The sequence below is a fragment of the Suricata suricatta genome, chromosome 4 (genome assembly GCF_006229205.1).
Source record: "Suricata suricatta isolate VVHF042 chromosome 4, meerkat_22Aug2017_6uvM2_HiC, whole genome shotgun sequence".
In the NCBI taxonomy this organism is placed as follows: Eukaryota; Metazoa; Chordata; class Mammalia; order Carnivora; family Herpestidae; genus Suricata; species Suricata suricatta.
In genome coordinates this window covers 119145163-119157960 of record NC_043703.1, presented here as the reverse complement: position 1 = coordinate 119157960, position 12798 = coordinate 119145163, and the positions used below count along the sequence as shown (strand labels likewise).

Genomic DNA, 12798 nt, shown 5'->3' with positions numbered 1-12798 from the left:
CGCCTGGGTGGCTCAGTTGGTTGAGCATTCAGCTTCATCTCAGGTCATGATCTCCTGGTTTGTGGGTTCAAGCTCCGCATCGGGTTCTGTGCTGACAGCTCAGAGCCTGGAGCCTGCTTCAGATTCTGCACCTCCCTTTCTCTCTGCCCCTCCCCTCCTCATGCTCTGTTTCTGTATCAATAATAAATAAACATAAAAGAATTTTATAAAAATAAAAAATATAAAGTATGGGAGCAGTCAGAAAGTATACCAAATAAAATGAAATTACCTTGTAGCTCTTTAATTTATTTTTTAAAGTTTACTTTATTTATTTATTTTTTTGACAGAGTGAGGCAGGGATAGGGAAAGAGAATCTCAAGCAGGCTCTACACCGTGATCTTTTTTGAAGGAGGCAAAGCAGGATGGGAAGTAGGGAGAAACAGAAAGCATTGGGGGTGATACCCAACTTTGCACATATGTATTGTTTAAAAATATCTGAGGCAAATATGAAAAATTGGAGACATCATATGTTAATTTTTGAATATCAGAAAGAGGGACATTCATTATCCTTTGTAGTTTTTTTATACTTTTAAGTACAGAGAAAGAAAACTAAATGTCTAAGAGTGCAATGCCTAATAGATATACTTTAGCAAAAACAATATTCATTCTGACATATTTGCCAGGCTTTTAGCTTGCAAAAATTATGTAAGAATTTTCTAATCTTAATGCAAAAAGGCAAGGTTCTAAGCAGTCCTGTTCTTCTGAAACCCAGCATTACACCTGGTACTTTGTTAGCTTTTAGAAGTATCTTTTGAGTGAAGAGGTATTGTAAATGAATATTCCTTTAAAATAACTTATGTAATGATTTAACAGAAATCAATCTATATCTTGCTCATTTCTTGGAAACAAGAAAAAAAAATTCATTTCCTCTAAAATCTTTAGGCATAGTGTGTTCTTTACTGTGTGTGTGTGTGTGTGTGAGAGAGAGAGAGAGAGAGAGAGAGAGAGAGAGAGAGAGAGAGATTCTCACCTCAAGGGAAAACACCAATTAGACTTGATTAGAGAGTAGATTCCTTGGGGACAGCTGGAGAAAAGCTCATTAAATTCAATTATTGTAAAGATGGCAACAGGTTGAAAGATTTTTTTCCCCTGTGTAACTGGTAATCCAAGTCCGTAAATACTCTCACTGACTGTGTTCCCATGTAGGCACCCCTCTAATGAAACACACAGTTTTCAACCACATGCTATGACAAAATGCAGCTGAAGTAAGAGGTCATGTGTGGCAGTTGCCTATAGTCCCTCCATACACTGTCTCAAAGTGTTTTCTTACCTTCAGAAAAATAATATCCATTGACAATACGAAGTGACCAGCAAGCTCTGGCAGGTCTTGGAAAAAAAAAAATATCTCAACCTTTATGAACACATCAAAGGTTTTCGTATTATAAGTGATTGGCAGCAGAAGTCAATGAAAATAAAGGATAGTTTTAGAAAATATAGAAAAACAGGCAAAGGCTAAAATCAGTGTTTTTCCTAACATTTACTAGTTGTCAAAATTCAACACTCTTATTCCCCTATAGCCCTACTATTTAGAATGACAAAATGAATAGAAATGGATCTTAACTGATTCATTCATTCACTCATTCACTTGTAATTCACAATGTTTTCCAACAATGTATTCCAAAAAATATATCAGATTTAGGCTAGACATGACTTCCTGGTAACTTAAGGACTAAAAATAAACCAGTGTGTCCTCTAAAGGGAATATGATACCCAACTAGGAGAAGTTTATGTAAATTATGGAGAAGTGTTAAGGGACGAGAAAGTATTGAGAAGTATTAAAGAAGGAGCACTATTTCTCTTAAAGGACCTTGAAGAAGTCAGAATGTGGTAGGCATTGGCTAATGACTGAGGCAGATATATCTCTTACTGTCTCTTAAGCTTTACTGCAGGAATATTTATCTACCTTCTTTGAGGCAAATACATGCTCATCATGCATCATCATTAAAAAAATAACAACTGTATTCTTTAGTGAACTTGTGGCTATTTTTATCTGTATGCTTCTTGGCTCATGTAAAAGCTGCCCATTTCTGCCATTGTGCAACAGAGCGTACGGGCGTAAAAATAATTCCTCAAATCAAATGCCACGCCAGCAACAAAAAAATGAACCAGGGATATTGGGAGACAAGCAACAGATGAGAAATGCAAATAATGATATTGAATTAATAAATGTAAGTTATTATAATAGCTATATGATAAATATATGAAGAGAATATCTTAGCTTCATCACATAGCTGTAATATGAGAGCTGGTGCTGTCACCTAAAGTAAACTTTAAGAAAGAAACTATATCCACTCTTAACATTATTAATCATTAATCATCTGAGAAAAGTAATCTGGCAGTAGCATCAAAGACCTTAAAAATATTCTGCTTCTAAGAATTTATTCTGAGAGAATCATGAGAAAAAGATATTAGAATTCCATTACAAGATTAACCACTGAATTGTGTAAAATAGCAAAGCATTAGAAGTAATATCAATGGCCAACAACAACAAAATAACTTGCTAAATAAATGATTATTCATTCACATGATGGAATATTATAGTTGTTTAAAAGCTTATTCCTAATATATAATCATCATAAGATATATTCATAATTTAATTTATGTATTAAATCAGGCCATTCATTCATCCATTCTTTTACCAAAAGTGCACTGCTCTTTTACTATATGGGCAGCTCTGTGCCTATTTGGGGAGTACAGTGGAGAGCAAGACATTGTCCTCGCCTTCGTGAGCATTCTAGTTTAGCTGTGGGATTGAAGAATCAATCTAAATTTGATACTGTGTGTATATGTGTTAATATAGAAGAGCAAGATACTAGAAGAATGCAATAAAAATTTGGGAAAACAAAGCTTATTGAGCCAAAGTGAACTCTGACTTGTCAAGACTTCTTCAAATATTGTCTAAGATAAGACAAGAAAATGAGCAGGATTTGGGCAAAGAATATTTGGACAAATGTTCTAGGCAGAGGAAACATTATATGACAGTGTCCAAAGCAAAAAACAAACAAACAAAAAAAAAAAAACCCAGACATTTCTTATACAGTATAATTTGAATTTTCTGTAAAGTACTCTAACATACTAAGAATGATTCTCTCTGAGAAGAAGGATTTTGGTTGATATAAATCATTTCCCCTAGGTCGTAAGCATTTGATTAAATTTTATTTATAGTAAATATGATTTGCCATTTAATTAGAAAACCTTATACATTTTTAAGAAATTCAAATGATCAGAGGAGGCTGACCTTCAGAGGAATTAATCGATACTTAAATTTATTCTGTACACTGTTCATGAATTCTCTTGTGTTTAAATACATTAACATCAAGATCAGGATATCAATCTATTAAACTGTTTCACATGCCTCACCTATTAAAATTTGCAACTTCAAGCAGCGCACCTTGATGATTAACAATAAGGTCATATGGTAAAATGTTCCCCAGTAGCACACGCTTATCTCACACATGCCAGGGTCACAAGACTATCACAGAATTTAAAGATGGGGCAAAGTGTTAGTCTAATCACCCACCTGAATGCCACAAGAAAAATCAATAATCGCTCAGAGGACTTGGCTTTTTTTCTTCGCCAGCAGTGGTTTTACAACTAAGCTGTGACTGGCAAGGTGTGTCTAGAAGGGCTCTGGGTCTGGAAGTACTAATCAGACCTAATTTCCTCCCAGCATGTTGCAAATAGATTACCTCATGTCTTCAAAACTTATGATATTTAAATTTCCTTCTTAAATAGAAAAAAACACATATTATTTCTATTGTTAAGATCAGCAATAACATCTACAAAGACAGATTTTGTGGCATCTTCTGTGTCATGAATTACTATGCATTTTGCTGGGGTTAAAGGAGTATGAGACATGGTCCCTGACCTTAGGAAGTCTTCATCACTTAGAAGGGCACATTAAAGACAAAAGATACTTCTGTGTACCCACCAGCAGTCTCACTAATATACTTTACGTGCTGTGGAAGTGATACAAACATAATTTGTTAGGGAGGGCAAATGAACCCAACCAAATATGGGCGCTGGAGGTCAGAGATAGGTTCTTGGAGGTATCACCTGGGTAATTCAAGAAGGGGGAATGTACACAAGTAGAGAGTGACATTTAGAAAATCACTTGTTGTGAGCAAAGACATTTTAGAAAGTAATTGTAATTTTCTTCTATTATTAATTCCATTTTTTAATTGCTCTTCATAATTGCACAATTCTTTTATTATCATTTTAATAGAGGTTACACAAATCTGATTTTAATCTATCCTGAAGATCAAAAAAAAAAAACTGTAAGTTTCCCATAGTACAGTTACATTACCTTGATTGTGGACAAGACTTATTTCCTTTAAGTACATAATGCTATTTTATACAAAAGCAAAATTATATTAGTTATCTGTTGCTGTATACACATTATCTCAAACCTAGCAACTTAAAACAATACCTATTTATTGCTTCAGGGGTCTCTGTGGATCAGGAGACCAGGTATTGCTTGGTTGGGTTCTCTTCATCAGTGTTTCTCACAGGCATCAGTCAAGATGCTGACCTGGCTGAGGTCTCATCTGAAGATCTGACTGGGGAGGAATCCTCTTGCAAGCTTACTTGCATAGATATTGACAGGATTAAATTTCCTGTGAGCTGTATAACTGGAGGACTGAATTCCATGCTGGATGGAGGTCACCTGGGCCTCTCCATAGGGCAGTTCATAGCATGACAGCTGGCTTCATTAAAGCCGAGAAGGAAGATAGTCTGTTAGCAAAACAAAACTTACAATTATGTAATATAATCAAAGAAATGATACCTCTTCAACTGCTATATTCTATTGGTTAGAGGCAGGTCACAGTTTCTGCCTATTCAGTGGGAGGGAGTCATACAAGGACATGAGTACCAGATGCAGAGATCATTGGGGAGTTATCTCAGAGTCTGTCTACCACACAGATTTATGTATTTTATATGCTTAAGTGAAAAGCATATTATGACAGAAACACTAGATTTTAAATTTAATACATGTGATTAATTAAGATATTGACTAGAAGATGTGTAAGACTAGATTGCTATGCTGGTTTCTCCCTAAAAGAAGACTATAGTCTCAACCCTAGATGCTCTGCTACTTACTCTACAATGTTAGTCAAATTCTCAACTCCACTTATGCTAGTTCCATTATCTGTAATATCCAGAGATTGAACTATGAAGCATGTTAGTGTTAATGTTTCATTGCTGAACATCATACACTAATATGAAGCTTGAAGGTGAGTTTGGCAAAAGGTTTTTTTTAAATATTTCTTTTAAGTGGAAGATCATTTTTGACTTTAAAACTCTACTTGATACGGACTGTGGGACAATGTTTGTTATCTACAGCACAGACTATACCATTTTATAATACAGGTGAACATGCTGATGCTGCATTGATTTTTTTCAAGATTTTAAGATCTATGTTGTAGTGTGTTGCCACCTAATAGCATAGTCTGTAAGATGTAGAACTCTACAAGCTGAACTAGTAACGTCTCTGGATGCATTCTGAGAATGAAGTTTAGTACAAAGCAGGATGGCTAAATTGGTGCATTATTATATAAATTGTGTGTATAGACATTTCTATGTGTGGTGTCCTGGTATCTTACCATTGGGCTGTCAGATTCGTGGAACACTTGTGTGTGGCGATTACATTTGTGTGATAAACACAGTTGTGCCAGAAATACGTAATTTCCATGGCATTACAGACATGTTGACCAGCTCTGTTCCCAGTAAATTTTCTTGACTTTTCTTACTAAAGAAAATCACGTGGGAAGGGGAGAGGTTTAGCTTAGCATAAGCCTGACATGTGAACAAATGGAGAAAAATAAAAGCTCTGAGTGATAAGAAAGGAATAGACCTGCTACTCTGCTCAGGGGTAGAAGCAGAGATGCTGGAAGGTATTCATTCACCTGCTGCAGACTTGCACTTGCGACAGAACATTCCTCAAGAGCTTCATCTTTTTTTCCAAAGGAAAATGTTTTATCCAAAACATTCCAGTACTTTTTTCTTTTGGGAAACCCTGAGCGTGGAGTTAGGGGTGTTCTGACTATGCTCAGGTAATCATTATTCAACAATTCAGCAGGACCTGGTGAGAGATGCCAGGGAGGCTTATAATATCTCTTATTGTGAGACCCAGCCAGGTAACAACCCTTTTGAAAAGACCTTGTCAGACTACTCAGCAAGTCCACAGATCCAAGTGCAAATTATATATTCTTTCTGGAGAAGGCAGTAAAAGGCATTGGTATACAAAAATGCTGAGCAAGCAGGAAACACTGGAGGATTCCAGTAGGATAAAGGATCATATGTCTTTTGGTGAGAAATAAAAGAAGGATCTTGGCTACATGTGAGCATTAAAGATCTCAGGATTCTTCTCCCAGGATGAGACTGTTAATCTATGTGTTCTGGCAATATTCCAATTTAGGTAATTGTTTTCTGCCTTCCTAAATCTCTTTTTCCTTTCCACTTATATTGAAAATGTCTCACTTTCTGTCCTAAATGAATTACACCATCGCTCACCTAGAAGGGCATGTTATAAGAGAGTAAATGTAAATTTGTGTAAAGTGTCAAATAATGTGCGAGTTCATAATACTATTATCTTGATCACTACTACTGTTGATTTATGTATAGTTTTCTCCTAGAGTATTTTGTTATTTTTGGATATTATTTTAGTTTGTGGCTTTCTTTCAAGTCTTATAGTATAATTCTCAAACCTATTTCCTAAGATAAATAAATTCTTTAGTTATACTGTATTTCAATTTTAATAGTCTAGGTTTATTTATATCACACATAATAATGGCCATATTTTTAAGTACATTTCTGGAATTGGCAGACATTTTTTAAAGTTCCCCCAAAAGGTCTGACCTTTTTAAAAAAATCAATCATCTACCCTATCCCACTTTTCATTCATTTTTCAAATCAGCCTCTGGATAAGCCAAACAGTATCCTGTGAGATTTCTTAGTTTTACCTGTCTGTATTTATAAGTTTAAGACAAGCTTAATATAAGAAATACATGAAACTGGTGACCAGCTTGTCATACAATTTGAAAGATAAAGAGAAGACTCAGTTCTCTTTAACCTGCTACTTAAAAATTGTCTTCCTTACCTTAAGGTTTTATTGGCTTTTAAAATACTAAACCCCAGTAGGATCAAATAAAACTGTTAACAACTGCATATGCTGTAGAGTTAAGTAAATTCCACATTCTTTTCTAAAAGCAATTTTAACAGGGTGGCCAGGGAAGGTATAGTGAGAATACAGGTACTTGAGAATCAGGAAGGAACAAAAGGTAATTTAATGGGGGGCAGAAAACTGCCCAGAAAAATCTCCAGAAGGATCAGAGATCTTCATCCTCTTTCATATGGGTTTGACTTAGTTTAAATATTTATGCTTTACTCTATTTAAGTGGCCAGGCTCCCTCCTACATATCACCTATTGCAAATCTACTGGGTATTTTTTTAATGTTCTTAGCAATATTTCCACATAGAACTAGACAATATAAAAATAGGTTGAACTTCCTTAAGTTGAGTGAAGGCTACACCAGGCTTTTTTATTCTGCTAAAGCCTTTCACTAACATAATCCTAAAATAGGCCTGCGAAATTGCTGATAAATCTGTGGGAGTTTAATGCACGTATTTGAAGGAAGAAATTAACCATGTACAGTGTACAAAGGACATTCTGATTGAAAGGTGCTATATAAATGAGAGATATTTTTTCTTATTCTGTTCACACTCAAAAAAAATTTGTTGAAAACTGACCGTGGCATATGTCTATAGATAGAAGATATTGAAGTTTTAATAAATATGATTGATACTTGTGTAGGAGTATAGTCTGGGTTAAATATGATATCTTCATGAGCCTCTAATTTAACCAAGCAAAAAATAATAATATCAGAAAAATTGAGCTTAGCTTGGAGATTTAGGGATGAGAATCTACTTCCAAAAGCTTACTATAGATTGACTGAGTGCAGTTGGAAAAAAAAATCTTTAATTCTATCTAATGACTATAATCATTTCCTGGCTTAGCCTATGATATTTACATTAGCCATGATCCTAATATTCTGAGTAGAACAGAACAACTGTGTAAACAGGAAATGTCTCCACAACTGAATAGATTCAGTAGGACATTTTTGGTTAGCTTGGCAGTTAGAATCAATAAGAAGTTCTTATGGAGTCGATCTCTCTAGAAACTTCCAAAGCCAATTAAATCAATAAAACCTCAACCCTATGTACCCTGGGACTTAGATGGAATTTCTATTCCTACACGGAATGAGAAGGATTGTGAATGTGTATGTGTACATGGTATTGCAGGAAGAGATAGGTCTGGCAAAAAATATATTCTATTCCAGGTAACATATGTCTCGTAATGCTATAAACTGTAAATCAACAGAGGCAACCTATTTCACAAGGTGGGGGCAGTGCTTACTTATGACTTGGCATCACCAAATAGGGGAAATCTAGGAGCAGTGATGGGAGAGTGTTATTTCTGGTTTCAGGACCACTGTAGCATGAGTTGTGCATTAAGCTGATGGCAAACATTTCTTCAACTGAAAAATCCCTGAAGGATTTATTATAGCAGCTAACTTTTAACATTCATAAGAGGAAACAAACAACAGATTAAAACAAACACACCTAGCATTTACACCAAATACATCCAGAGGAAGTCAACAGTAGAAGTGTTTCTAGGATTTGGGCCACACATCTCAGGTATTTTATCTTTAAATCTTTTATACCTGGAGCGATTTATGTCCAATTTGGTTTGCAAACACAATCTGAAGAATCTGAAGGCCTTCATATTTGCATTCATTGGAAGATGTTTTGTAAAGCCTCAAGAAAACCTGGCCAATCAACCTCACACAGCATCCTGGCGCTCGTTAGTCAGTGGAGTCGGTCATTCTCACTTGCTTGTGGGCTGGTACAACACAAAGAGACGAGACTTAACCAAAAGTGATGTGACACAATATGACACACCAGTCAAGAACTGTTTGAGGAAAAAAAAAAAAAGATACAGTTCAGATTTTTAAAAGCTTTTACCTTTGGAAGGGAAGGCTTTTAGATGTGTCTTAGAAAATAAATAAATAAATAAATAAATAAATAAATAAATAAATAATAAAAAGATGAAGGGCCAATCCAAAACTGAAAGAGGAAAAAAATACAGTATTGATCCAAATGCTGCTTGCTGAGTCATAAGGAAATTGAAATTGCTCTAAGGAAAGAAAGGTAACCAGCAGGACTGATGAAAACCCTGAGGAAAATGTTCAAAATGAGATCACTGTATCATTATCATTCCATGTTGGCAAGTGCTTCAAGACTTCAAAAAGGATGGTGGGAACTGAGATAGTTCCTCAGTGGAAATGCATACAGATAAGTTTAAATTAACTTCTGAAGTGTTCAGTGCCCCTCAAATAAATTTAATGCCTTCACTAGGATAGGTCTTGCAGGGATGGAGGGAGGTAATTGCGATTCTTTGGCAAGAGCATCACCCTGCTCTGGAAGGAATAGTACCAAGTGCTTCTGTTTGTTTCCATTCAGGGATGGGATGTGGAATGATCCTGAGACCCTTCCCCATCTGCCTCTTTCACTCCAGCCAAGTGAATTCTTGCACAGGGTTTTTATTGATCACTCTGGTATTCTTCCAGATAATTTAAATGATTTCTTTTTCTTTTTCTTTCTTTTTTTTTTTTTTTGGTGAAAAAAGGGGATTTTATTAAGGCACGGGGACAGGACCTGTGGGCAGGAAGAGCTGTCTAAATGATTTCAACATGGAATTTTGATATATAAAACATTTGTCCTAATAGGAAGTGGCATGCTGAACTCTCTCTTTAATCTTCAGAGGTATGGAGACAAATTTGCTTTAGTTTCTTACTCTCCGGGAATATGCAATGCAGCAGTCTTAATGCATCCTTTATATACTAAATAGGGTCATTGGATAAAAACAGCTTATTCCCTTTGTATAAAAGTATAGTCTTTGCATCATATTCTGTCAATATCTATGTTCTAAGTATGTGTATTTCTGCCTAACTTATTTTTTTGAAATAGAGAAGTATCTTAGAGATCCTCTTGATTCTCAGATACTTAAATCTTAACTCTTATTAGTTATGGGAAGGAGCTTAAAATCATGGGAGTCCAGATCTAGATGAAAAGTTTAGCAAAATCTAGGAAAACAAATGTCTTCAAATTAGCAATAAGTTTGATTAAAGGTTAATACCTTCTGTGATAAAGTGATGAAAACGGACAAAAATTGGGTATGAAATATAAAAGGTTATTTTGAAAAAGACTTTCTTTAATTTTATGAACTGTATTCAAAATGACCTTTGAGTTAGGTGACCATGCCCAGGTCCTACATCTAATGGTGCTATTGGCATTAATACAATATGGACTTTTGACATTTTTTTTTAACTATCAGTGAATATCCAAAAGTGGCTTCTGCAAAGAGGACCCTAGTCTATAATTGGTCAGTCAATTAATATTTATTGACTCCTTCCTCCATGAAGGTGGATAGACAGTGAATAACAAGATAGACATGGCCCCTGCCCTCATAGAACTTACAATCTAAAGGTAAAGAAGGATTTTAACACACACTGCTAAATAGCTTCTTAAAACAACCCATGTGCCAAGTAGTACATAATTATTGCTTGTGCTATGGGAAAGCATAGCCGGGCAACCTAACCTAACTAGGAATGAGGGTGGACAAGGTGTCAAACCCAGTAAAATGTTCTCCCACAAGAATATGAAAATGTAAGCATTAAGAACTAGATGGGATTATAAGCATCATCTGATATCTGATACTGAAATGACTGCTTAAAAATCCCCAACAAATGGTTTTTAAATCTCTCATAAATAATTCCAGGGGTGAGGAAATGTTTCCCCCCTGGGTATTTCATTCTGTCTTTGGCCAAGTGAGAGCAACTTCTCTATGATCTGCTTTTTCATCTGAATCTCACCACTTTGAAAACAAACAATTAGTTTAATGTTTGTTCGATTTGACCGTATTAAACTACTATAAGAAGGCTATCATAATTTCCCGCCAATTCTTATTCTCTTCACAAAAGTCCTTATTCACAACTTACTTAGAAACCCTGATCCTCATCTTCTAAGTAGGATATAATTTATTCAGATTCTTATACTAAAATGTGGTGAGTTGGTTTAGGGTAGGTGTGCCTAAATCTTAAGTCTTGAAGATTTTTTTAAAATCAGAGTGCACGATTTAACATTTATTATTAAACTTCATCTTATTAAATCTCACCTGATAGTCCAAGTAAGTGAAAACTTTTTGATCTCATTCAGTCACTCAGTGTTTTTCAGGTTCCTGCTAGTAGTCTGTAAAATATGATTACCTTACCTCCTGCATTATCTGAATTGCTAAACATCGAATAGGTAATAAAATGTAGGGAAAATTACTTTTTATTTTTCTCTAATTTTTCTATTAATTTCTGGGAAGGGGTGTTATAGTTGCCTGTAGATAACTAACATCTATTGAACATTATTACTTGAAAAACTGTGGACTTTAAGCAAGGAAAAGAGGGAATCAAAGGTAAATACATATAAAACTCTTCTACCTGCAAAGTATAGTGAAAACAATGTTAAATTTAGTGTCAGATGGTTCAGGATTCATATGCCATAGCTTTCTATACTAGTCTCTGTCCGGGAGGATACCACTAACTTCTTAAGGCTGATTGTCTGTCATGGAAATACACACACACATTCAGATCTGTCTTACCATGACATTGTGAGGACTGAATTCTTACACGTAAGTACCTGACTCTCAGTAGCTGCGTTTTCTCTCTTCCCAGAGAGAGAGCCTGGAGGAGGTGGGCACAGTCACAAATAACAGAAGAATTTGACTGAATGTGGTAGGTAGGCGGGACATAGAAGTGTCCAGACTGGGATGTGTTTCAGACCCCAGCTAAAGGCTTCGAGATTTGAATACAGCTGTAGTGGTTGTATGGCTTTAAATTCTGGTGGCAAAAGTATGTAATTGGAGGGCAGAAAAATAGTCTGAAAGTATGATCTGTTTTGGATTACACAAATGAATATACAGATGGTTCTATCTTTAACAAAGAGGCTTTCTGCAAACGTTTTTCTCCATTTATTAAAGGTACATTTCTCTTTTAGCTACAGCTCTCCTTTAAAGTCAACAAATATATGTCAGTAAGATCCTCGTTTTCAGTTCTTAGACTGTTCAAACATGAGTCAACAGACTTCAGTTTAACAGAGAAATTGCATTTATAGAACATTCTCTAAGGTTATCATTGCTTTATTATATACACAATATTATGCATATTTAGAGTATTACATATATATACTATTTGTATATAGTTTACATAAAATCTATATATATATGTGTGTGTAGATATATATAATATTTTCCCTTCTCTCCTCAGATACAACTTTCTTTTTCTTTTAGTCAGGAAGGTCATGCTGCTACTATCTATTGTTATCGGGTCTGGTCCTGAACAATGACCTTCAGGGTGACCTTTACGAGACAATAGCATTTCTTAGCATTTGTTTCCCACCTGAGAAGTGGCAGCTGGCTTTATCACTGTTTCCATGCACTTCCTTGAATAAAACACGAAGTTCACAGCAATTTTAGGTAGAAGCAACAAATAACAAGTGATTGCTGTATCCCAAAGAAAGCATTTTCTGAGCAAGACTATGAATTACCGTTTAATCCGAGCTTCCTCACGTCCCAAGGACACACTCTCACCCGAGAGGGCCATGCTCCAGGAGTACAAACACCCACTGCCACCACGCCTTGTCGGCTGCAGA

General features: G+C 35.5%; 1 protein-coding gene across 2 annotated transcripts in view; it reads left to right on the top strand.

The window, feature by feature from the left end:
• The window catches only part of LRRTM4 (leucine rich repeat transmembrane neuronal 4), a 672677-nt gene that overhangs the window by 568030 nt on the left and 91849 nt on the right, over positions 1 to 12798 (top strand). The gene's annotated exons all lie outside the window — the stretch shown is intronic.